Genomic DNA, 24616 nt, shown 5'->3' with positions numbered 1-24616 from the left:
CGAACAGTGCTACGGTAGACCCATACGCACGAAAACGGTTGCGTTGGTCCATTAGATGTTTAATGACCTTATTAGTTCACGTCACGATATAGAAACATAAGAAAACATTCGCTTAACAGCCTATGGTGGCCGTGGCCATGTGTGTTATGTAAAATCGTCTATAGTGCATTCTTCGATTCCGCGTAAAGTTTCGTTGTCTCGTTTATTGTTGTTGTTGTCAAATTCGGTAGTTGTTTTGCACATGCTAGATGCCGATAGCTGGTGCTGGGTTGCTATCTCTTCTAAAGATAAGTATTTGGGAGCTAAGCTCTTCTTTGTTACTTCACTGCGTCTGTATCTTGTGCGCGCAGTAACTTCACCATGAGTAGTAACCGACTAGGCCAACTTTCCGTTATACTTTTAATCACACGCAGTATACTGCGACAATGTCTTTCCTTTCTCCTGAACTGTGTTCGGTATTTCATTTTCTTTAAGGAAAAAAAGGTAATAAACGGAACGTCGTGTGCACTTATAATCCGGGTCTGGCGAAGTGGCTGCGTAAACGAGTGCGGATCTTTCCACTATATAAGGCCCTCGATACGCGAAAACCCTGCTCGGCACGCAGGCACGGCTGATTGTTTTTCGTTGTACCAAAGCGTGTAATAGCTTTTATACGAGACAACGAAAGGAAAATCTCGGGAAAAACGCTAAACCAGCCGTGTTGATCGAGGGTGTATACAGACGGCGAAAAAATAATGGCATTCCTCTCGTCGAGCGGTGGCGCGTACACGAGATGCGATTAGGTTAGCGGCGTATAAACCTCAGATCGATAATAGGAACGCAGATCGATATCGGCGCAATACGAAGCGCGGCAGATTGAATGCTAGATTTGCTAAAAACGTCGGCATTTCGGCGTCAATTGAACGCCAGGATCGCGTTGCGCCTCCGAACGTTTGACATCAGCGTATAACTGTAAAGCGTCCATTTCTGGTAAACGGCGAGGAGATGAAGTACACAAGTTATACAATGGGCGTTTGGTTGTTGGCAAATTGCGATGAGCGGTTTTATCCTGCTGTGTTTTCTTTTCAGAGTGAACAGTGAAGCAGTGAAACTTGTGTTCGCGTGCCTGCTGTTGTGCTGGCATGAACAAAATTTTACACGGTCCCTTTCATCTTAGCACGACTCAAAGGCGAAAGCCAGCTTTTTTTTTCCTTCTTAGTCAATAGCACTGACAATATCGCCCCCCCCCTCCCTCCACCCCAAAGCTTTCTGCACCTTACGCGGTTTTGCACTGCCTCCGAGATCACAAGCATTGCCAGCTTTCCGCACCTCACGAGGTTTTGCAGAGCCTTCGGGATCGGCCCACACTTGACCAAACGATGGCGTCGTGTGATGACACCACGTTACGCGACGTTATAATGACGTCGCAAATTTTGACGATCTGTGACGTCATGACGACGTCATACAGTCATGTCGTCACACGATGACAAGCACTTTGAGAGACCGCGTAGTAGACAGCTCCGAACTTATTTACTGAGTCAAGTGTGCTGAGTGAGCGAGCGAGCGTTCATTTGTGTGCGTGTGTTTGACCGACTGATTGATCAATTGTTCCGTTCTTGAAGGTTTTCGTCACAAAGCAATCTTTTCTTTGTTGAAACCAACCGATTTGGCAGGCAATTTATACAGTTAACTTAAAATCTTGGAAAGAAGGGGATGTAGCCTACACGTTACTCATGTGCGACCCGCAAACTGCGGTCGTGCGACAAATGACGAACGAGTGGTGACAGGTAATAAGAGCAATAAAAAGTCAGTTTCGCCGCAAGGGCGAAGCAATGAATGCGATAGCAAGAAAGCGGCCCGTGATGGACGCGCTGCTACGCTGCAAAACATCTGCCTCCCCCCCCCCCCCCCCCCCCCGGCAACAACTACCGCACGAGCAGACAGCGGAAGCGCAAGGTTCTCCCTGCGCAAATATTAGAAGAAGCGAGCGAGCTGGCCGACGACATTTAAATGCGCCCGTTGCTCTCCTCGCGCCATTTCGCTGGTAATGAAGAAACGCTTATAAGCGCCTGCCGTCTCTGAGCCCTGGCAGCGGTAAAGGGTGTGCACATAACGCTCGTCGTTAGCTACCTGAAGGATCTGCGCTTTGTGGCGTAGTAGTTAGCGCCACGCGCTGCGGAGAGAGAGGTTGCTGGTTCGATATAATTCGAGACATTCCGATATAGTTCGAGACCGTCCATATAATTGCTATCACAATACAATCGGAGTCGAACCTTCAACCATGCGCACAGCGTCACAAACACCGCCCACACCGCGCCATCGCAGTAGCCCCGTATTAGAAGCTGATACCCAAAGGCGTGCGCAGTCTACTCCATTAAGGAAAGGCAAGTTTCTCCGTAGAACTCCCACCCCACCCCCCAGCCTACCATTGGTAGAGTCTGAAGGTAAACAAGTTTCCCAATGGATGCAAAAATCAAAAAGGAAATGGCCCAGCTTGCACTAGTGCAAGCAAGTGCGGAGCGAGTGCTCGGACTACCGAAAAAAAGCTGCCCTCCCAAGCCCGTGTCCCTTCCCCGCTGATGTGGTTAGCAGGAACATGTAACGCGACTAGTTTTACGTGACTCTGGCGGGCACATGTCAGGTGACTAGTGTTACGTGATTGTGCCGAGAACAGGCCACGTGATTAGTGGTACGTGATTTTGCGTCACGTGGCTAGTGTTACGTGGTTTTGGCGGGGAACATGCCACGTGACTAGTGTTACTTGATTTTACGTCACGTTCCCTCCTTTTTCGTTTGTTTCTCTCTCCCTCTCTCTATTTCTTGCTTCCTCTTTCTTTCTATCTCTTTATCATCCTCTCTCTTTCTTTTTTCTGTTTCCTTCCTTTCTATGTCTCTTTCTCTTTCCAATTCTCTTTCTTTTTATCCCTTTATTTGCTACATATCGGCGCACATGTTAGGGAAGATGAAGAAGACGACGAAGAGAGCGCGCCAGCATGATGATGATGATACTGTTTAGCAACACCAGACAAACCACGGCGAGCTACAAACGCTTCGCTGTTAAAAATGATGTGATGACGTGCTTCTGACAACGGCCTGATTCTGGTCATCGGTATTTCGAGGTTAAAGGCGGGAAGTAAAACAGTTCTTGCAATGCACGGTCGCCATTATTGTCAAAAAACCTGCATCGTCTTGACCCTGCGTTTTGAAACATTGACGGGACAACTCTGACTGAGTCAAGGTATGAGGCAGACTTGGTGCCCCCTCATATTATTGGAGGGAAAGAGGGGGGCAGACCCCCCCCCCCCCCTTTCCGTTGTCTTCGCCGAGCGCACGCCTATATGCTCATACCGAGGACACTGCGAGAAAAGGCAAACTATGCGCGAAGTGTCGAGCAAACACGACGCACAGCAGGGTCGCTCACTTAAACGCAGAATTTATTCCACTTAGAAGAGCACGGCGACGTTTGCGCTCCTAGCTTCCACGCGACTGCCGTATATGCGGGAAGCACCCGTCTCGCCTTACAATACGGCTGCATGCGCCGGCGCGGAGTCTCCCGTATCCCTTCGGAGTCCGCCGGCTGAAAAGTAATAGGAGAGGAGAGCAAATAAGCTTCCCGAAGCACTCCCGCTGAATGTGCCATAGTATACACGTCCTCCGCGGGAGTTGTGCTCATATTGGACGGCTTAAGTATGCGGCTGGACTTAGGGGTCACTCGACTCGAGAGACTAATACCGTTTACAAATGTATGTGCAAGGGGCCGCGCCCCCCATCTTGGCTGTGCCTAATTTGCGGAGGAAATCACGAAAAAAAAAAATTATTCCAGCAGAAAAAATCACAAAAAAAGTTATGCCAGCTTCGCATTAATGGCGCGTAGCCTGAAGGAAGCGGGCAGCCTTGCTCTTTTTCTCTTTATTTTTCATCTTTCTTTATCTTTTTTCCGTTTTTTGTATCTTTTCTTGTATCTGTTTCGTTAACGCTCGCCCCTGTTGCACTCGGGGGTGGGGCGTGTCCACTTCCTGTGGCGCATACCCACCTATGGAGTTTTTTTTCGCAAGCGTGACCGCACAACTACTGCGAGCTACAACCGACGCAACCGACGCAAGTTACAATGTATCGACGTATCACTGTAGTAAAAATACCACTTACACTTTGAGCAGCAATGGCACTGCGACCTGGGCGAGTTTGTAATGTTTTGGCTTAAAGTGACAAAGCGCAAAAAACGAGGACCAAGCGGAACACGCACCACGAGTGCGTGTGGTGCGCGGAGGTGTTCCTTTATTCCTATGGTTCTTTTGGGCGCTGTGTTAGTTCAGGATGAACCACTTTGAACACCGTGACATAACGCGTTCTTTCTCATCAAGAGATTTGTCTTTGGCCTAAAGCTTCTAATAAATTGGTGCAATTAGAGCCCCACTTTGTGACGATACGCCGCAGGAGTATGTGCCGCAGGAGTATGTGCCGCGCGAGAACATGAAAAAAGAAAAAAGAAAAACGAAAAAGAAAAAGGAAATACTCATTCCAGTCGATAGATGCCGGGCGACAGATAGGAGCTATGATATAGCAGGGATCTGTTAACGCATGAATGTCACCCAAGAGAACTATCCGGGAATGAGCGCACAAAGCGAACGCAAAGCGTGATCATAGGGATAATGGACAGATTTAGTTGAGCGTCCGCAACAACGTACGGACGTTGCCAGCCATTTCTTATGGCAGGCTGCGTCCGTAGGTTGTTGCGGACGCCCAACTAAATCTGTCTAATAAGGGTGTGTAGCCGATTGCGTGGCGTTAAATGAATGAACGAATGAATGAATGAATGGGGCATCATTCGCTTTTGTAGTTATGAAAAGTCCCGTAGGATTAAGAATGATTTTCTACTCGCCGACGAAAATATAGGACCAACTAAGTGGCATAGTTTAAAACGTCAGAATTACACCTTGTCGAAGATGCGAAAAAAAAAAAAGAAGAAAGAGTGCGGCCCTTACGCGAGCCCATACGGTATTACCCGAGAGATGAATAATCGAGGTCCAGGTATTCCTCTCCTTCTCTCACCACGTCACATACACCACCCTAACGTATAACCAAAACCATAAGCGTGCGCAGGGTTCCCCTTCAGGGGGGGCGAAGGTTCGTCGCAGCGCCCCCCTCCCTATTATGTCAATGTATGCGGCTGCCTTTGCGCCCCTCTTCTCGCCCCCCCCCTACAATGTATAGGTCTGACTTTGCGCCCCCCCCCTTCTCGACCCCTTGCCCCCCCCCCCCCCTGCGCACGCCTATGACCAAAACCGTACCGGGATACTTCACGGAAATTGATTCTATGTTTCTTCGCGCTTTGAAAGAAAGAAGGATGCAGGAGAGGGGGTATGGGGGTGGGAAACGTTGTGTTTGAGCGAGGACGGCATTTTAGGCCAAGTTAGCGTGCGCTGTATGTGAGCAGGTAAACACACTGTGCTAAAGTTAGGAGACTGCCAGAGAGAGAGAGAAGATGAAATGCAGAGATGTTAACCGGGTTAAGAGACTCGTCGGATACTGACAGACTGCTTACTATCAGACTGTTTATTCAAACTGAAGCGATACACTTAAAAGGTTGTTTGCACAGCGAAATAGGTTTCCGAGTTCGCTATCTCCAACAGACTGGCGGTGCTGTAAGGAACGGATCAAAAAAGTCTGCAGCGAAGATTTCGATCACGAGTATTTATTTATTTATTTATTTATTTATTTATTTATTTATTTATTTATTTATTCATTTATTTATTTATTATTTATTTATTTATTTATTTATTTATTTATTTATTTATTTATTCGTTGATCTACACTTATCTTTGCAGGAAAAGAGTGGCGTATTTGAAGTATTGCTCGCGGCGCAAATCTAACGTTATAGTAAAGAAATGAGTACTGCAAATATCTGCCAAGAGAGTGTGCAGCGAATACTGGAGCATAAAATGCCGGAACTTGGACCTTTAAATGCGTAAGCATTCAAGGTTAAGCAAACATTCTATCCAGCCGGCTCTACAGGTAACTATACCATACAGTCGGCGCAAGGAATAGCCATGCCACACATTGAAAGAAGGGATAGCAGCACAGCAGCTGCAGCAACTAGTCTAGCGCATATATTCCGCACGTCGGATAGTATTTCTCTGTTAACCTCCCTGGCTTCTTGCATTCCTTCTCTCTCTCCTTCTCTATTTACCTTTGCCGATGAAGCATACGTTCTATTTTTTATCGAAGCTGACAACCACCGGGTGTTCCAAGACTAATTTATCACAACCTTTCGCACGCGGTTGGATTCGACGCTGATTAAGAGTTTCACACGGCGAGCGTCAGATCCCTCCGTATCACGCCGTGGAGCGTGACGTAAACACGCACCTCGTCAAGCTACCCAGCTCAAGCGTGGTCGAGCGTAGCATGCTCTTTTGTCAAATCCCAGCGAGACTCCACAAGCGCAATGAAGTGAACACGGTTGCGAGTGCAGTGACCTCAATCGCTTATCCGAGTTCGAGGACGTAAACAGAACACTTGGATTTAGTGCTCGCCAATCTTGATATATGTAATCGCGAAAGCGACAAAGCATTGAGGATTCGATCGAGGATTGGTGAAGAGTTTTGGCGCGAATCAATCCAAAACTTTCATGAAAGAAAGATCTGCAGAATATGTGTATCACTGACACGTCTGCAACGCTGCGCAGTAAAAGGGTATGACTGCTCAAACTTTTGCATGCCTTGCGACGTGAGTACACAACTAATTTTTCATCCACATTATTGTCTTTCAATTTAAGTGAGAATCATTACACTACAGTTAAGAAACGACAAATAATGTCCCTTATGCTTTCAATGGGTTAATGGTCAGTCGGCTTTATTAGTTTTGTCTAATACAGAAAAACGAGCCCCTCGGACTGTTCTCATACTTTCGTATTTGCGACGTGAGTGACATTTCTGACCGTTTACGCGCGGCGATGGTCGGCACATCCTTCCATCTTGGTACGTCTATGACCCGCCGTGGCAGCCTAGCGGTTGAGGCATCGCACTGCTAAGCCCAGAGGAAGTGGGTTGGATTCCCTAATACGGTCACCGGATTTCGAAGGGGATTTAATGCAAGAACGCGCGTGTACTCTTAAAGGGACCCTCCCCAGGTCTGGTCACACTGAGATGACAAGCGCAATGCATACTTTGCGTGCGCACGATGGCGTCTGCCAAGATTTAGCTACGCGGAGAGCCCAAATTTGCTACGTGGCCTGGTGAGGGGCCCTTTAAAGTAGAATAGCACGTAGAAACTATCGTGTCAATATATAACCACGAGGAAATAATGCCTGTCATTCCATAAATTTTCAAACAAAACTTTATCACGAAAACCATTACGGTACTTTAGGTGAGCAGTGAGAGGCCCACGGATGAATGATACCGGCACTGGTTTCCTCGAAAGCTGCAAGCTTTTTTTGTTATATATATTTTGTCTTTACTCGTTTTGTCAAGTTTAGTTTCTCTACTCCACTTTCACGACAAAAAAATGACGTTGTATATAAACTCGAAATAGGTGAAAATCACTTTTGAAGAGCAAAAGGTGGCTATGAAAAAGTTAGAAGAGCCTGTGGCGACCACTACGCACAGACCTACGCAGCCTCCGTCTCGTCACTGATTAGCCCGGCGTGACACAGCTACCTGCTGCAATACGCTTCCGATAAAAGACAGCGCCACGCAGTTTCACCGGAGGCTTACGTCACCACCGCTGGCTATATAACCCAAGCTACCAAGCTTGGTTTCATGTTTGTTTCTCTAACCTTCCGAAGCGCAGCATCGGCATGCTTGCCCTGCTGCTGCTATCACGTTAACATCGTTTTGTTTTATGTTGGGATCCGTCCTTCACCGACCCCGCATCCCACATCTGGTGACCCGGAAAACGAACAAACCGCACCGCCATGACCCAGACCTTGGAATGACCTTCCAGAAGATTCCACGGGAACCTTCACGCCGAGTCAACCGACATCTGACACGCCTATCACGATGGCGCTGCGACCGGATGAAACCACGGCGCACTGCATCTTGCTGCCGCCGGAGTTTCCCGAATTCTGGCCGCAATGTCCAGCCATCTGGCTTATCAAGATGGAGGCTGGTTTCTCCCTGCGTAACATCGTCTTGCAGCAGGACAGGTACGCCATCACGGTAGCTATGCTTCCTCCTGCTCTGCGACGCGTTGTGCCTCCTCCTGGGCCGCAGGCATACGACCAACTTCGAGGGTTCGTGCTAGCCCCACCGCAACCGGCAGCGCCACGTCACATACTCCCTGCCGCGCTACACGTAACCACAGAGCCATTGCAAGACATCGCTTTCGACGCGGCGCACAGGACGACACAGTGCACGTCACGTGCCACGACTGAGTATCGCCTGCCGCCAACTGTTTTGCCTGCCACTCCTGCCATCGCCGACGAACAGCCTTTGGTAGAGTGGTCAACGCCTGTGGACACCTCGGTGAGCATGACTGCATCAGCGCCTACTGATCCTGGGTGCGACACCCAAACCAGCGCTGCCTGTCACGTTTTCGCTGGCACCACGAATGTCACCCTAAACGAGCACCTCAGACTGTCCCGACCACGCTGGTTGGTTTCGAACATCAGACTGCCCCGACCGCAGATCCTTCTCAGGCTGTCGAGCGGCAGCGCAAACAAGATGACGCCCGCACCAACCGCGACCACCCGGTCCCAGTCTCCCCGGACGGACCACCACAAGGTCACACCTGGCACCCCAACCCTGGTCATCCCGCAGAATCTGGGGCCAAGGCCCAACATCATTCTGGCGCCGCCGCGCATGATGCCGCCCCCCTCGTTTGCCATAGTCCCAGGACAGCCCCTGACACTACAACAGCTACAGGCCATGCTGCACGTGCAGACCATGCTGGCCCAGCCCACGCTGGGTGCGTTCCAGACAGACCAGCGCCAGTCCCTGGTGTAGGTACCGACGTTCACCCAGCCGCAGATATTGGCGCAGGACCACCACCATCCCGTCATGACCACCACGACGGTGTTGCATCCGGCGCCGCCGCAACATCTCCCCGTGTATGTCTCGGCGCCCATGACGTCGGCGACGGTACACCACCAGCCACAGGCGCCTACTACAACGGCGCCACCAGCCGCGGAGAAGCCCTTGAAAGCGCCCACGTACACAAGCGCGCCCGGTGCAACCGCTTTTTCGCGGATCCACTCGGCCCTCCTGAAGCGTCTCTCCGCAGCGCCGCCCGTCAGCGGAACGGCTCGGAAAATCCACTAGGTTTCTACACCCGTCCTCTACGCCACTCTCAGCCCCGACCCCCAGGAAAAAATTGAGCACCGGTTCGCCACTCCGTGTTACCGACCAGGACAGGACCGACTCAAGCCCGCGTACATCGCGGCGAACGAACCTGGCAGCGCCACCCTTTCAACTGGCGTCCGTCCATAGCCACCGACGTCGCAGCCCGCTCCTTTCACGACACGCTCTGGACGTCTGGTACGCCTCCCAGATTTCTACAGGCTCTGCACTCCGCGGGGGGGGGGGGGGGGGGTGATGTGGCGACCACTGCGCACAGACCTACGCAGCCTCCGTCTCGTCACTGATTAGCCCGGCGTGACACCCCTATTGAAAATTTGCCCAATGGTGGGCATGATGGGACCCACTACCCATCATCTTGGTGGATTATGGTACTGGGTAATGATGGACGCATGGTGGATAGATGGTGGGTGATGGACGGATGGTGGACAGATGGTGGATGATGGACGGATGGTGGGTGGATACTGGGTGATGGACAGATGGTGGACGGATGGTGGGTGGATACTGGGTGATGGACAGATGATGGGTGGACGGTGGGTGATGGGCAGATAATGGGTAGATAACGATGGGTGTTGGACGCCTGAGTCAAAGTCAAGCTATGCAATTATTTACAAAAATAAGACATCGTGCTTATTAACGTGATTATAGACAACCTTTTACCACTGAGGTTAACGAATTTACTTGCTGTGTCTACACGTGGCCAAGCATGCAGCCACATGTTGATGCAGCACGGAATCAATGAATGCATCTTGCACCAAATACTCATGTTTATTTGTTCTCCATGGTGACATGCCTAACACGTACGCCCTGCTGGCTTGCTTCATAAAGTAACTTCTTAGGAACTTGCAGATTGGAGAAAGGCAGTTTTCTTGAGGTAGTGCAGTCAGCCAGATGGGGTGTGCTTTGATGTACTTTTCCAGGCATGCTACAACAGAATTGAATAAAAACAAACAAACTGCTTTCGCTAAATTTGGAGCAATAACATCAATGAAGCCAGTTGCAATCGCTTTGACCAAAAGCTTAAACCGTATCAAGTCAAATAAAAGGCAGCACATAATCAGTCCACATGTCCGTAACGTTCTAGTACGTAGATCATTGCCAAGGCTGGTGTGCAAACCCCATTAGCTACAAAGTACGTCAACGGATGTCCTTGCTGTGCACTTTGAGACTCCATATTGCTATTTCTTATGCCAGCCATCTTTGACAAAAATATGCAAGCAACAACTTCAACTCTTTCCCTACCGAGTTTTTTTGTTAAAAAACTATAAAAATACAATTTTTTTATTTGCCCATTTGATTTCACGTATCCCGAAACAACTAAAAACTATTTAAAGGCACTTTATTCGCAAGATAAAAAAATATTTTTTTGAAAGTATGCGGAAGATTGGCTTCACTGCCCTGCAACACAGAAGGTGCCCTAATTTTTATTCAGTCTTTGGTGCAGAAAATGTCTGGAATGAAAAAAATAATAATGTGCGGGGACGAGGAGCCCGTAAAAAAAGCCGTGTACGCGTCATGACGTTGGGGGTTTCTTTACTACAACTATTGCCGTGCACTGTCGATACGTTGAAATTCGGTGGTCATCCGAATCTGAGGATTCAGAAAAAAAAGTCACAGTTTCGCCGCAAGGGCGAAGCAATGAATGCGATAGCAAGGAACTAATGCTATACGAAGTGAGGCTCGCCAATGGATACTCTCAATTTGAACAGCGCTTCTGTTGCAAAGGCGGCCGAAGCAGCGAAGGAAACTAGCGTGCTTCAAGTGTCGAGCTGTGACACTTGATAGTTCGCGCTCATCTTCTGTTTGTTCGTTTAGCGGCGTCCCTGAGCTCGAGTGACATTCGTACGCGCCGTAACATGAGCGCGGACATCACGGTGAAAGCGTGAAACATTCCTCTACCCCGCGCCACGAGAAAACCGCGCGAGCAGACAGCGGAAGGGCAAGCTTCTCCCATGCGCAAATATAAGAAGAAGCGAGCGAGCTCGCCGACGACTTTTAAATGCGCCCGTCGGGCTCCTAGCGCCACCTCGCTGGTAATGAAGAAACGCTTATTATCGCCTTCTGTCTCCGAGTCCGTCCAGCGCTAAATGGTGTGTATATAACGCTCGCCGTTAGCTAAGTGGAGGATCTGCGTTTCGTGGCGTAGTGGATAGCGCCGCTCGTTGCGGAGCAAGAAGTCCCTGGTTCGATTCCGCGCTTCGGAAGCATTTTTCTGAGTTATTTTTCTTTGGGGCCTTTATATATATATACATACTTATACATATACGGTGCATGACGGCGGCGACGGTGACGGCGACGGCAAAATCCAGCCGAGACTGTCCATATAATTGCTATCGCAATAAAAATATTCTCTGTAGTTGCTGCCACACTTGCAGGGGCACTAATATTCTCGTTCCACAAAACTTAAGCGAACAAGCTGAACAAAGCTGTTACCGGCACTCGCGCACATACACCCTTTTCTAATTCAAGTTGCCAGAATCCCGCCCGTCCTCAATAAAATGCATGCTTTGACCGTGTTTTTATATTTTTTACTGCATTATCTGTGTAAGTCAAAGACAACGCAGCAAAGACGTGATATTCGCAACACCATGTTGACATGTATGTGCTGAGTTTTAGCATGAAATTCAACAAGTCAAACACTGGCCTTCATTTCCTCTTCTACTAATTTACCTATGAAGGTAAAATTAATGACATTACAGGTCTTAAGAATAATTTATTTGTCTAAACTGACCTAAGATTTCACTTTAGTGTCCTTTAAGGGGAGACACTCCTCGAAATAACTTCTTTTTCATTTCTTGTAATAGACTTAAAAATATACATACACAAATACACATACACATATGCTGGCATCAGATGCAATTCACTAAAGATTGCTTGTGCCAATACAAGTGCACTGGCACTTGAGTCCGCAAATCTAAGTGAAACAGCATAGGAAAAGATGCTAACGTGCTAACGTGCTAAAGGTGCTAACGCCCTTCATGTCCAAGATGGTGTGAGCGTGTTGCGTTAGTGTGCCGTGAATGTGCTGCGTGCAGAACTTTCCTTTTTAGGCACGATGGGAAGGCATGAATGTTATAGAAAACTTTGTGGAGGACAGGCACAGCTAACCACGTCATCCTAGTAAGGTGAATGGTCTTAATTGTTTATATTTTTTGTTCATATTCCTATGCTCAAACACAATGCGATTACTAAAGAGTACTTATACTTAAGTAAATAGATTACTCTGACAGGCCATATCTTACAAATTTCATTAATCATAAGTGTCCTGTTTAACTGTATGGCTGTGAATGCTGCAGCATAAGAATGAAATCAAATGGCCATAAAGCACAATTAAAAAAGCTTTAAATTGTTTTTCCCATGCTTTCTTTCAATCCATTACTTGTTTTTCCATATGGTAGTGTTTAACGAAAACTGGGCTCGCCTATTGCTTTCCGTCCTCTTCGTCCAAACAATAGCAGCATCACTCGCTGAGTGCGATAAAGATAATGGCAACTAGGGAAAAATGTGACAAAATCAGTCTGAGAAATGGCAGAGGTGCAAAATGGACACAGCATATTTGTTCAATATTCAACACAGGTCTTAGGGAACAAACATTGATGCCATTTGTCACCAGCACTGAATGGGTCAAACTGAAGTATATAAATTTCCTAACAGACTGCTTATGTCCAGCATGTGTAGCAGCCACTGACCTATATGCTAGGGTCCCCAAACTGAATGCATTCATTGTTCAGAACGGCAGACGTGACGTTCAAACTAGCATCACTTTTTTCGTAGAATGTGAGTGCATTTGCCGCAGCCTCGAACCATCAGCACTCAATAAAGAAAAGGTAATCATCTACTGACCTAAAGATTCTAATCAGGGCACCATCAGAACTGACAGTTGGGCAAAGTGGTACTGATTCATCATTGAAAGTTTGCTGGTGTTGTTTTGGTCTCTTCTTCGTTCTTGTCTAATGTATTAATTCATCAACCAGAACGTATACTTCGTCGACCATTCTTAAACATCACCAAGTTTACACAACATTAGAACCCATACATATGCCATACTTTTGTGTGACAATGCAATCCTGCCACCCTTTCATTTAATATCAGTGATACGTATACGGACAACATTCCTTACAAAAAGCCTCGGCATTACTGTGTTTTTCAGAACACCGTTCAGATCTTTACAGGTGCATTTGTTGAATTTTTGCCTGTTTACTGTAGATCTAGTGACGTGATGGCTGGATGATGTCTTCACACAAATGTCACACAAATGTATAAGTTCCGAGGTCATGTCAACCGTGCAATTCATTTCAAATAGATTGACTGTGAACTATAAACGAACTCCGAGATCTGGATTATTTTGCAGTTAGAAGGTATATAGGTACATTTCTCCTGTGCTCTTTTTGATGAGGGCTGATGTGCTGGCTAGAACTTATGAATATAAGTGCCATGCAATGATGACACAGAAATCTCGGGCTTTCACATGCAGTTCAAAGGCTACCACACGTGCTCGGCATCATTTCTGCAGTTCGTACGGCAATACTGGACTCATGTTCAACCTATTCAAAGCTGCTGAAGAATACTTAGAATGACAGAAAGCTGAACAAATTGGTAATGATTCATCTTAAAACGAAGGTAGGCATGCAAACGCAGACACAAGAAAGAAGTGGGGTCAACACAAACACCGACAAACAAATGAAGAGGCATACAGTGGTGGAAAAGAAAGTGGACACAAATACCTTTACACGCATCTGCAGGGATAGGGAGACACTTATCAATCCGGCACACTTGGAGCTTTACGTGAGAGATAACACTTCAGGAATCTGATTTCTTCGTCATGCAAGTCAGCTGACAGCTGGCTCACACATGCGGTTCCACTACTATCGATATGCCAGGCTTCTACCATTACAGGTTTTTACATTTCCACTCTTGTATGAAACTACGCATTCATCGAACTTTGGCGTGCATTTACACTCTCGACAATGCAAGGTTATATAAGATGGTAAACCTCCAGTTTATGACTCCTGATGTTTCGTTAATCTCTGGTAAACATAGCGGCCCATTTGCTCTTTGGAGAAGCAGCAACAGCGAAGAGAAACATTATACCACACCTGTACGGCAATCGGTAAATTTGCTGCTGTGTTCTACGAAACAAATGTTAGTGCACTTTTTGTCTATTATCTGTTTATTCTTTCTCTGCAAGGTGGCACAAATCTTAAGTAGCTTATTGGCAGCCGTAAAGACAGCATTGACACTGTATGCAATTCCCACTTTCTTTAGCCTGTGAGATAAGCCATGAGTGTAAAGAATACCTACGGCACGCTTGTTACTGTTAATTTTTGCATCCATGTTTGCACGTGACACAGTCGGCTTCTTTAAATGTTCAGTGACAGTGGCTACTGCAAAACGAGGATAACCTGCATCTAATGGACACGTAACCTGTGCGTTAAAGCTGGCCTTCATATTGTGTAGAGACTGGTGAGAGATGAGTTAAAATATGACATGAAAATAGCGTTTTTTCTAAGCTTAGAATGCTTGGAGTTGAAGTTTTGAAGATCCAGAAGAATACTGGTAGCAAACTCGGTTTTCCTGAAATGTTAAGGAAATGCCTAAAGTTTGTATACTATCATTCTGAAGCAATACTTCAGTAAACTTCGGCCATCCTCCATTTAACTCAAATTGTTCAATCATTGAGGTAACCATGGATTCAAATTGGTAACCACAACAAAATATCAAGTAAGCGTAACATGCACAGAATTGAACTTGCATAGGTTTAAAGATGCCCCAATTCTCAGTGATTTATACCTTAGCACAGTTGACAAACGCTTAGAGGAGGCCTTAGGCAAAGATATTATTGAGGTTTTTCATTACGTGGACAATTACATGATTGATTTTTTTGTAGCGGTGATAAACTTGAAAGCGCGGTTACCTCAGTGAATAGACAATTTGATGTAATTGAACGAGGGCTGAACCTTACTAAACAACTGGCTCAGAATGACAGAATAGTACAATTTCAGTACATTACCTTAGTGTTTCTGTGGAACCACGTGTGATGGCAGTATGCTCCTAGATCTTCAAAACTACTGTTCAACTTCTCATCCAAGCATTCTAAGTTTCTAACGAATAGTACTGGCATTGCTGTGTCATGCCATAAGTATTTTCTCACCCAGTCCTGTGTGAACACAATGAGCACCAGCTTTAATGAACTGGTTAGGCATCTATTAGATGTAGGTCATTCTTGCATTGTGGTAGCCTCGGTAGCTCAGTGTTTAAAGAAGCACATTTTGGTACGTCTGAACGTGGTTGCAGAAAGCAATAGTAATAAGCGTGTCTTAGGTGTTCCTTACATTCAGTGATTATCTCATAGGCTAAAGAAAGTGGGAAGTAGATAAGGCATTAATGTTGCCCTTATGGCTGCCAATGGGCCAGGTAAGATTTGCGCCACTGTACTGAGAAATTATGAGCAGGGAATAGACAAAAGGCAGACTCAAATATTTTTTTGCAAGACACACCCACTAGTTTACTGATTGCTGTGTAGCTCTGGTTCATGTTCTTTGTAGCTGTGGCTGTTTCTACATAGGACAGATGGGCTGCTGTGTTATTCAGAGATTAACGGAACGTAAGAGGTCGTAAACCAGTGGCTAACACACTAATTTACCTTTGCATTGTCGAGGGTGTATATGCACACCAAAATTCGATGAATGCAAGCTACTATTAGCTAGTATCGATATGCCTGGCATATTAATAGCAGTGGAAGTGCATGCTTGAGGCAGCCGTCGAATGATTTGTATAAAGAATGAATCAAATGCCTACACATTTCTCTCAGGTAAAGCCCCACATCTGCCAGATTAATAAGTGTCACCCCATGCCCGTGTGCAGGTAAGCGTTTGTGTCTACCTTCTTTTCAGCCGCTCTGCATTTCTTCAGCTGTTAGTCAGCAATTCTGTTGTCCCGATTTCTCTCTTGTGCCCGTGTTTGCATGCCTACCTTAATTTAGGATGGCGAAGAGTGGCACGACCGTTTGCTGCTCAACCGCAGTCTTGAATAAAATGTCCCCACATTGCCAATTCATGAAAATATGACAGTTTTGCAAGTGAACCACGAACACAGCTGCAGGAAGGTGAAACATAACACTTACCTGACTCTCGCTGCATGACTTGAGTAAGCATGGTGCCTCAGGACAGCTCCTTTGCAGATCTAGAGCAAAAACGCAATACAAAATATTAAACAAAACAATACAAATAATGTTTTTACTATAAAAATGCACATAGGTTAAAAAGTACGAGCTCGTATAAGCTGCTAGTCAAATATTTTAAAAAGTTTCCAAGAAATAATTCTCGAAGCATCCACAAGCTACAAACATAAGTAAATTTGACAAGATGCATCGTCGGTGTGTGAGAATGCATTTTGGCTGTTACCTACTAGGTTATCTGCGTGCAACTTTTATAACAATACCTGGGCAAAAACTTTATAAATGCACTTCATCTGGAACTGTGAGACGATTATTATTTACAAACGTCGATGACATAGAAAGGTTATGCGGCTTTGAATGATGATCAACAGTACATACATGACTTCCCCAATCAGCTGTGAAAATGGCTCAAGCTATCGCTCTCCCACCAGCTAAATACCCGAGACAAAGTTGATGAGCATGGTGAACAGTTTTATTAAACCCCATTGCCAAGATAGCTGCTTACGACATTGCAATGACATAGTCAACAGAGAAGCGCAAAATAAAATGATACGTCGGCCACGCCACCAGTTTTGTTTGCGTTGACTTATTTGTATTAGTAGATAGGAGGTTGCTATTGCATATACTTCATTTTAGGCCAAAGACCTAGAAAAGTGTTCACATTGGCTCTGACTGCCTTGTTTCCTAGTGGCGTGTGTGTCATCTTCACATCTTCTTGTCTAATGCTGTTTTATTGCCTTTTATATTGCACCAACCAGTGCAGTTCCAATCAAGCACACTACTGATTGAGTTGTGCATTGCAAGCATGCAAATGTGGTTAACAAATATCAGCAAAATAAATTGCAAGGCACAATTATCTAGACAAACATAACTTTCTTTTGAACGAGAAAACTGTCTTTCATTATTACGCTTCCTTCATACAGACTCCGCAGAAGTGAGTTGCAAAAGATATGTTGTTTTGATAGGCAAAATGAAGTATATGTGACGCACCTATTGACGGCCTTTTCTGTAGAATATACATCTTTGTTTTTTTGTTTTTAGATTTTGAAGAAACCGGACACTAATAAGCACACAAGCTAATGGGCATTCATCATGTCTGGCTGAGTAGCTATTCAATTAATGCAACATTCCAATAACGGAGCGAGTTTCATAAAAAGAGTGTAAAAGAAGGTTACAGCTGTTGCTCATCGTAACAAGTTTGCTTGCCCTCTCCTTTTAGCAGATTTCTAAAAAATACAAGAACCAAAGAAGGAAAATTGTAGTGATGCACCATATGGCGCAAGGCAATGTGTGTGAGTGACTCATTGCTTAGCCTATAAAAAAATGACACCATATCTTAACACAATGGTCATTCCTGCAGTGCCTGAATGTGCATTCTCATAAGGCTGAAATTGTTGCACTGTTTTGACACTACTTAAAAATTGATAGTTATTGACTCCAAATAGTTCTACAGTCCTATCCACCTTCTAGAGGGCGGCAGAAGCCCACTTTCGCATACGCTAGGTGCCAATAAAATCTGAGAACATATTTTTCTTGATGAACAGCCACCACAGCATGGTTTTGCTGCATCAGAATAATTAAAACTGAGATTTACGCACAATGCAAGCTGATAACCATCAGTCGCACTAAAGTGACCACACATAGCAAGGGTCATTTTGGCCTGTTATATCTCGTGAACAAAGCAAATGAGGACATATGATATTAAAACCATGTGTTCACTGACAGAAGCGCTCTTCGATAAAAAATTGTCGTCAAAATTTAGACCGGATTTTTTTATTTTTTGAAAATGAACTTGTTTGAAAAAACTCGCTTCTTTAACTATTTTTTTCTTTTTTTGCATTGCCCGTAGGAAAATGATCTTCCGTATAAATGTTGCAAAGGTTCTTTTCTATATTTACACTGTTTTGAAGTTTCTGTTTGAAATAGGAAAGGCGCCAAGGTGCCTAAAGCTTAGCACACTTTTTTTTATTTCGACCGTGTTTGCCATTTTTTTCACATTTTCTTCCTTTTGAGAACGGCATAAAAAATGCATGGATGTAATTCACAGTATTGCGTTTTAAAACCAGGAAAAAAATTTCCAACACGTCATTTATAGTTCGCGTTAGATTCTGCCGTGAAATCCGAAAACATTGCAGTGAGCAAGAACAGGAGGCCCGCACCGCCACCTTCAAATATTTTTTTGCTGCGCCGGCAGCGTTTCTTGGAAATAAAATTTTTGGTTCACTGCACTTTGAGTGTGTTCACATTACACATCAAAAACCCAGGCAAAACAAAAATATCGACCGGACAGGCATGTTTGATCTCTCGTGGAATCACCCTGCTGTGCATTGCTGCTGTGTTATTTGTGGAATGTGTTTTCTCACCAATGCTTGGTTCGAGGCCACCGAAAATACTATTTTATAAGAACAAGTGTGCTACTGTTAATTTCTGGGATGTCAAACTCAACAAATCCGCATCCCTTGGCACGTGTCACTCAATGCATTAAAAAAAAAGTTTAGCCTGGCTGGTATAGATTCTAACAGGGTATCTCCATCCTTGATCGAATTTCGGCGCTAAAGAAGTTCATAGTATGGTAGAGATTCACCATGGTACCACTCACTGGTACCAGGGAGACTGCAATAAGAGGAATCTCTTTGTCGTGTTCCACATGGCATTTGTGACCAAAATCATATGGCTTTGAAGATGTGTGTACAAAGTATGGATAGGCACTGTACGCCTCAGGAAGCATTGCTTTTGTGTGCCTATCTGCAACAAACGCATTTATGCCACGCGTATCTCTGCGCTGGCATGAGGTGTCGCCAAAGTGCCACGAAAATTCAACTCTAGGAGAGAATGTTCAGAGCCATGTGTAACGTTCAATGCAACAACAAAAGGAAGGATTGACTGCAAGCCTACTTGCTTCACAATGAGAAGAAAAATGCTACAAGGGTCAATAGTGTGTGTAATTGTGCTTCTTGTATTGCCCAAAAGAGCTGTAGCATTATAAAAAAGAGAGCGCCGTGAGAACACCCTCTAACTTTGAATATGTAGGAAAGCTTCAAAATGGTGCTCCAGGAACGTTCACACATGTTGAAATGAAAACAGCAAAAAAGAATGAAATATTGCACAAAACATCACAAGTCATGGCGTGATTTTCATAACTGGAGGAGGGATTTCAAGCTCCCTCAAAATTTTGAAATGCTGCATGTTCATATAAACGCACACACACATACGTCCACATGCACAAAAACATGAAGTACAGCAAGACCGCTACCATTAACAAATTTTCTGGTTAGGCCCCTGCATGGTGTGTATTTGTGTGTGGTATTCTGTGCTATCTTCATTATGACCCTGTAGCAATAACAGACAAATCTCTTTGCTGTACAAGGGTGTATACATGAAAGCCAAATTTCCTGAATGTGGCCCTATTTCCTTGAATAAATGCAGGAATTGTGGGCGGTGCCATTACTAAACATGCAAATGGAAACAGGAACAATCCTTGATACACAGGGATGCACGGAACAGCAACACAACACTGTAACCCGTTTCTAGACTTGACAAATTCGGCTGTTTTGGTGCCTGATATAGGTTGTTGTTATAGATTAAACTAGACCTAGAAATGAAACGACACATTTTAGTATTGAGCAGCTTCAGATCTAAATGCATTTTAAATTTGATGTTGATGTGTGGCACATATGTCCTATGTATTATAGAAGATTCCTACTCCACATTAGCACTCCTACATGTTCCTATGTTCGCGCGTAGCACATGAAACTTATTGAACCTCACCACATGTGAGTAGTCAAATATAAATCGCAAGTTTGATCTGTGACAACAATAATGTCAAAATTGTTTACAGCAGAGCTGTGGCCTACCTGCATTTGTTCGTCACTCGGGTTCACATCAGCATTGGCTGCATATGGTCATCACCAGCAGGGGAGGCGGCTGCAACAATTTCTTTGTTAAAGCATTGCCGAGAATTTGGTCTGGTTTGTTGCCAAAGAAATCTGGTAGGACAGGCTTTGAGAGAAAGTTGTGTAATAAGGCTGTTACCAGTCAACTCAGAGGTTATGCCAAGCAGGCATGGTCTCACGCAAACCATACACTGAATAATAAATGGGACTGACAAATACAGGCATATTTTTAACTTTGTTCATCATGGAACTAACACATTATGCACTGATCAGCTTATGTGTTAGAAAATAACATGACAGAGGTCAATATATTTCACTAATAACACACATCCTTGTCAGCCACATGCTATAATGGGCATTCGACAATTACCCATCTAAGAAAATGTGAATAAATATTATCTGAAATTTTCAAAGCCTCATCGTACATGTGATTGTTGCTCAATACAGTTTCCCATGGATTCTACTGAATGAATGTCGACAGCATGTGCTTTGCTGCCTTCAACATAATTTATGAGAAATACACTTTGTGCAACACATGCCAGTGTTGCACAAAATTTCTGTGGTCTACATGTCTTTTTACATCCAACAAAGCTCCGCATGCCAGTTTTGCACAGAATTTCTGTGGTCTACATGTCTTTTTACATCCAACAAAGCTCCGCATGCCAGTGTTTCACTGTGCCATGTCAGTGGATTAACACGGGAAGTTGGGCGAGTTGGTACGTTATCATATTCAGCTGAACGTGTAGCGCGGCATAGGTGAGGGAAGAATTGGATGACACGGCGCTTCATTCCTGGTCTATGCCACGTTGCACGTTCAACGAAACAAGCCATGTGAGTGCCATATTATCTACCTTAGATGCAGGGTGGCTTGTTTGTGCCCTTAGCAACATACACAATGTGCAACCACATTTATAGCATACTTTATGCAATTTAGCATTCTTTAGCAAATAAAATTTATGGTGCCGTAACAGAGCCTGAGCTCTAGTTCGTGGGTACGATTACAGCGCTGTTTAAGTGGTGCTTTATGATACTTGCCAGCGTCATGGAAAACTGCAGTCCATCTATCGCTCCACCAGTAGAGCGCGAATAGCGTATGAATGGTTTTACATAAAAGCACTAGCACATAAACACAGTGATGAGTGCTTACCACAAGCTATACAGTTGCAGAAGTTAGGAAACAAGTAATACCAATCCAATAAAGGCAGAAGTTGAGGGTAAGATGGGAGCTTGAAGAGGTGAAAAATTCGTGAACACGGGGTGCCAGCAACACCCCGTGTTCACGAATTTTGCACGTAATACCACTGTCACACGTAACTGCAATGCACGAACGCACATACAGTGCCGAAAGCAATAGCAAATTCAGATGAGAGTACGCCTTGCCAAATTAGGTACAACACCCATAAAAATGGGTCAAACTGACTAAACTAAATACAGTGTCATGCTGCAAAAATTACATTTTTAGCAAATCTACCTTAGCTATTGCTTAAAAGACGACAAACAAAGTCCAAGAGTGCTAACCTAAACGCTTTTGACAGTCACGTTACTTAAGGACGCACAAAATGCACGCCTAAAGAAAATATCCCTACATACACTTTATTTCTCCCACTGTACTGATTCACGGCTCATGGCTCAACACGGTGGCTGGAGATCATTCCTTTAGAGCTCGTTCAAAAGAAAAAATAAAATCAAGCTTCGATTTCATTACTTTACCCCAAGTAAGTTGACAAGTGTAAACTGCACGCATAAAACACATGACGATGGTGTGTCTGAGAAAAATGTCTCCTTTCAGCAAATTTTAACATAGCGCAGTGCGTGCGCACGAGCTAATTACCAAAACTTTATATAACTACTGATTACGCTCTTGGACAAACGTCGTGCGCAAGCACCATGCACACAACAACGATATGTGGTACCAACAAGTTATGCGATTTCCTTCAGCGACAACGCATACTACAATAAGAACGACTGACAACGTACGAAGCGTAACATTCAAAATCACTTACCTCTGGCAAGAAAGCACGCTGGCAGCGTACACTGCAGGATGACCGCCGGTTTTCAAGCGATGCGCAGAGCAAGGAACGGCCAAGCTACCCGCATCCGGCTGTCCGCCGGTATAGCTCCCGAAGTGCTCGAACGTCAAGGCATTTTAGGCCCACAGAGCGTGCCGTCGAGTAAAGATTGCGATGCTGCTACTCACTGATGTGTGGAAACGTTTGAAGAGGGCACGGTGTAAAGAGGGTCTCCAAAGCTATGAATCACGTCCCTCGATCACACCGAACAAAGGAGTCGCAGAGAACGGAGTCGCACGGCCGGCATCTGGTCACTATTTGCACGGTGCCGCGGATCATACTCAGTGAAGAACTTGCGCTTACGTCAGTAACCGCAACACACAACACACAACGCGAGGCAACGCAGTAAAAATCCACCGCATGAACAAAACTCGGCACTACGACACACACACGAAATGCTGGACGCCGCCATGTCTGGGAAGAGAGAAAAAAAAAAAAAAAGCGGCAGGGCGATAATGGCGACACTAGCGCCACCACCACCTCAGTTTCAGTTTCGGTATCAACATATCAACAGAAAAATCGTGTGTACGTTGCTACAAATAGCTCAAACACGTGTGCTAACGCTGCAAGAAGGAAATGCGCTATCTTATATGTTTTGTCTCATCAATCTGTCATTGAAATTTACAGCAAGTTATACAGATGTAGTGGAATAGTTAGTGAAGTTGTTCAGGGGAGGTCGGCCTTTGACTGCAATGTGAAAATGCACATCATGCATTCACGAACAGTTTGTCGTGTAATTACATCCGCAGCTTAACGAATGTTTACCTTCAGCCTTAACTTCATTTATTAATACAAAAGCGAGTCTGCTTTGAACCATGTGGTTCATTGCTTCTCGCTTGGTACAGCTCAACGCGTTTTGCTTCATCGCGGGACTTTAGCGGGGCGTTGACATAGCATTCCAATCACGCGGAAACACAATACAAAAGATAACGAACCGTGATTGCGTTTTTCGCGTGTTGTATACGTGGTTCAAAAGACACGAAAACGTTTTCATCTCGGTGCCCACGAGTGCACGTTGTACGCACTGCAAATGCGCTGTGCGATGTATTTTTGTGCCGTTTCTTAATGCACGAAATCACACCGTTCGTGCAACATGCATTAGGAAATTGTGACACAGCTGCCGGAAGTAAGTTATGAAGAATTGTGTCCGCTGTAAATGCATGGGGTAAAACAGCATATGTCTGCCGCTTCGCGTTGCGCCTTGGGCGCTCTCACTGTTTCACCAGTGCCGTCACGCGCCCGTCGCGCGAAGGGCACACATTACTGCAACATAATTTTTTGATGACATCGGAGCCGACGGAAGTCCTAATATTGGAATAATGTAAACGCACTGCGCGAAATTGTTGCCTTATTTCGAACTGTTTGCTTAGACTTCATAGTCATCAATCGCGAGCTGCTAATGGTTATACTGGCAGCTCCCGCTCGTATTCACAAACGTCCCTTTCCTTACGCGTAAAGGCGGCCTTTCGTAAGTAGAATTTCGGGTAAAGTGAATTAAAAGGTAAAGCGACGACCTTTCAAAGACCCACCTTAGGACATTTTAAGGGCACCTAACGAAAGACGCCCTTATCCGTATGAGTGACTGTTATGGGAGCGAAGCTATGCGCGTTTTTGCGCTTGAAATCATCCATTCATGCGCGTATAACTTAATCCTACTACAAAAGTTTAATCAAATGTGCATCTACGCTACTGAAAACAAATGCAGCTAGTGTTAAACGGGTATTTTGCGCGTTTCTATAGCGTTGCTGACTCGCTGACTCGTGTTGGCTAAACTTTCTTTTCGGCTAAACACTAGCCGTCACAATAACGTGTTTGCTAAATTTCCCGTCGTTTCATTTGTGTACGTTCAATGCACGTGTTTGTGCTGGTGGTTGCACGGTACGTTTGCATTCGTAAGCTATAACAAAGTTAAGGGCGTTGTGTGCGGTCCCCTCGTTGAGCCCGGGCTCCCGCCTGTTTCCCTCCATTCGGCTTGCGTCCTCAAGGGAAAGGGGGACGTCTCAAGGCTGAATTCCCGTAATGTCCCCGTGTTGTTGTTGTTTGTGGTTATGTGGAGGAAGAGACGTGTTGTGTGGCCGTGTTCTGGCCGTCAGTGACAGCGGTAGAGAAACGGACGGTCTGTGCGAACCGAAGTGAATGCGCGTGAACGATGTGCCTGTGTGGTGAATATTACCTCCTTCTGAATGTGTTCTAATTCAGCTTTATTCT

At 45.2% G+C, this 24616-nt stretch overlaps 1 long non-coding RNA gene across 2 annotated transcripts in view; it reads right to left on the bottom strand.

The window, feature by feature from the left end:
• The window catches only part of LOC119399309 (uncharacterized), a 31889-nt gene extending 8447 nt beyond the window's left edge, over positions 1–23442 (bottom strand). The window contains exons 1-4 of one of the 2 annotated variants that reach the window (XR_005184783.2): positions 22343–23442; positions 20301–20370; positions 16393–16451; positions 10027–10194 (exon numbers count right to left, since the gene is read on the bottom strand). This is a non-coding gene — a long non-coding RNA (uncharacterized LOC119399309). Of the gene's footprint in view, positions 1–10026; positions 10195–16392; positions 16452–20300; positions 20371–22342 lie in introns of those variants that run through there. The other variant, XR_007416712.1, reaches the window with a different exon arrangement.
• Positions 23443–24616: the final 1174 nt, after the last annotated feature.

This window comes from Rhipicephalus sanguineus, chromosome 7 (genome assembly GCF_013339695.2).
Source record: "Rhipicephalus sanguineus isolate Rsan-2018 chromosome 7, BIME_Rsan_1.4, whole genome shotgun sequence".
NCBI classification, from domain to species: Eukaryota; Metazoa; Arthropoda; class Arachnida; order Ixodida; family Ixodidae; genus Rhipicephalus; species Rhipicephalus sanguineus.
The sequence above is the reverse complement of the archived record's forward strand: the minus strand, read 5'-3'. Positions and strand labels throughout refer to the sequence as shown.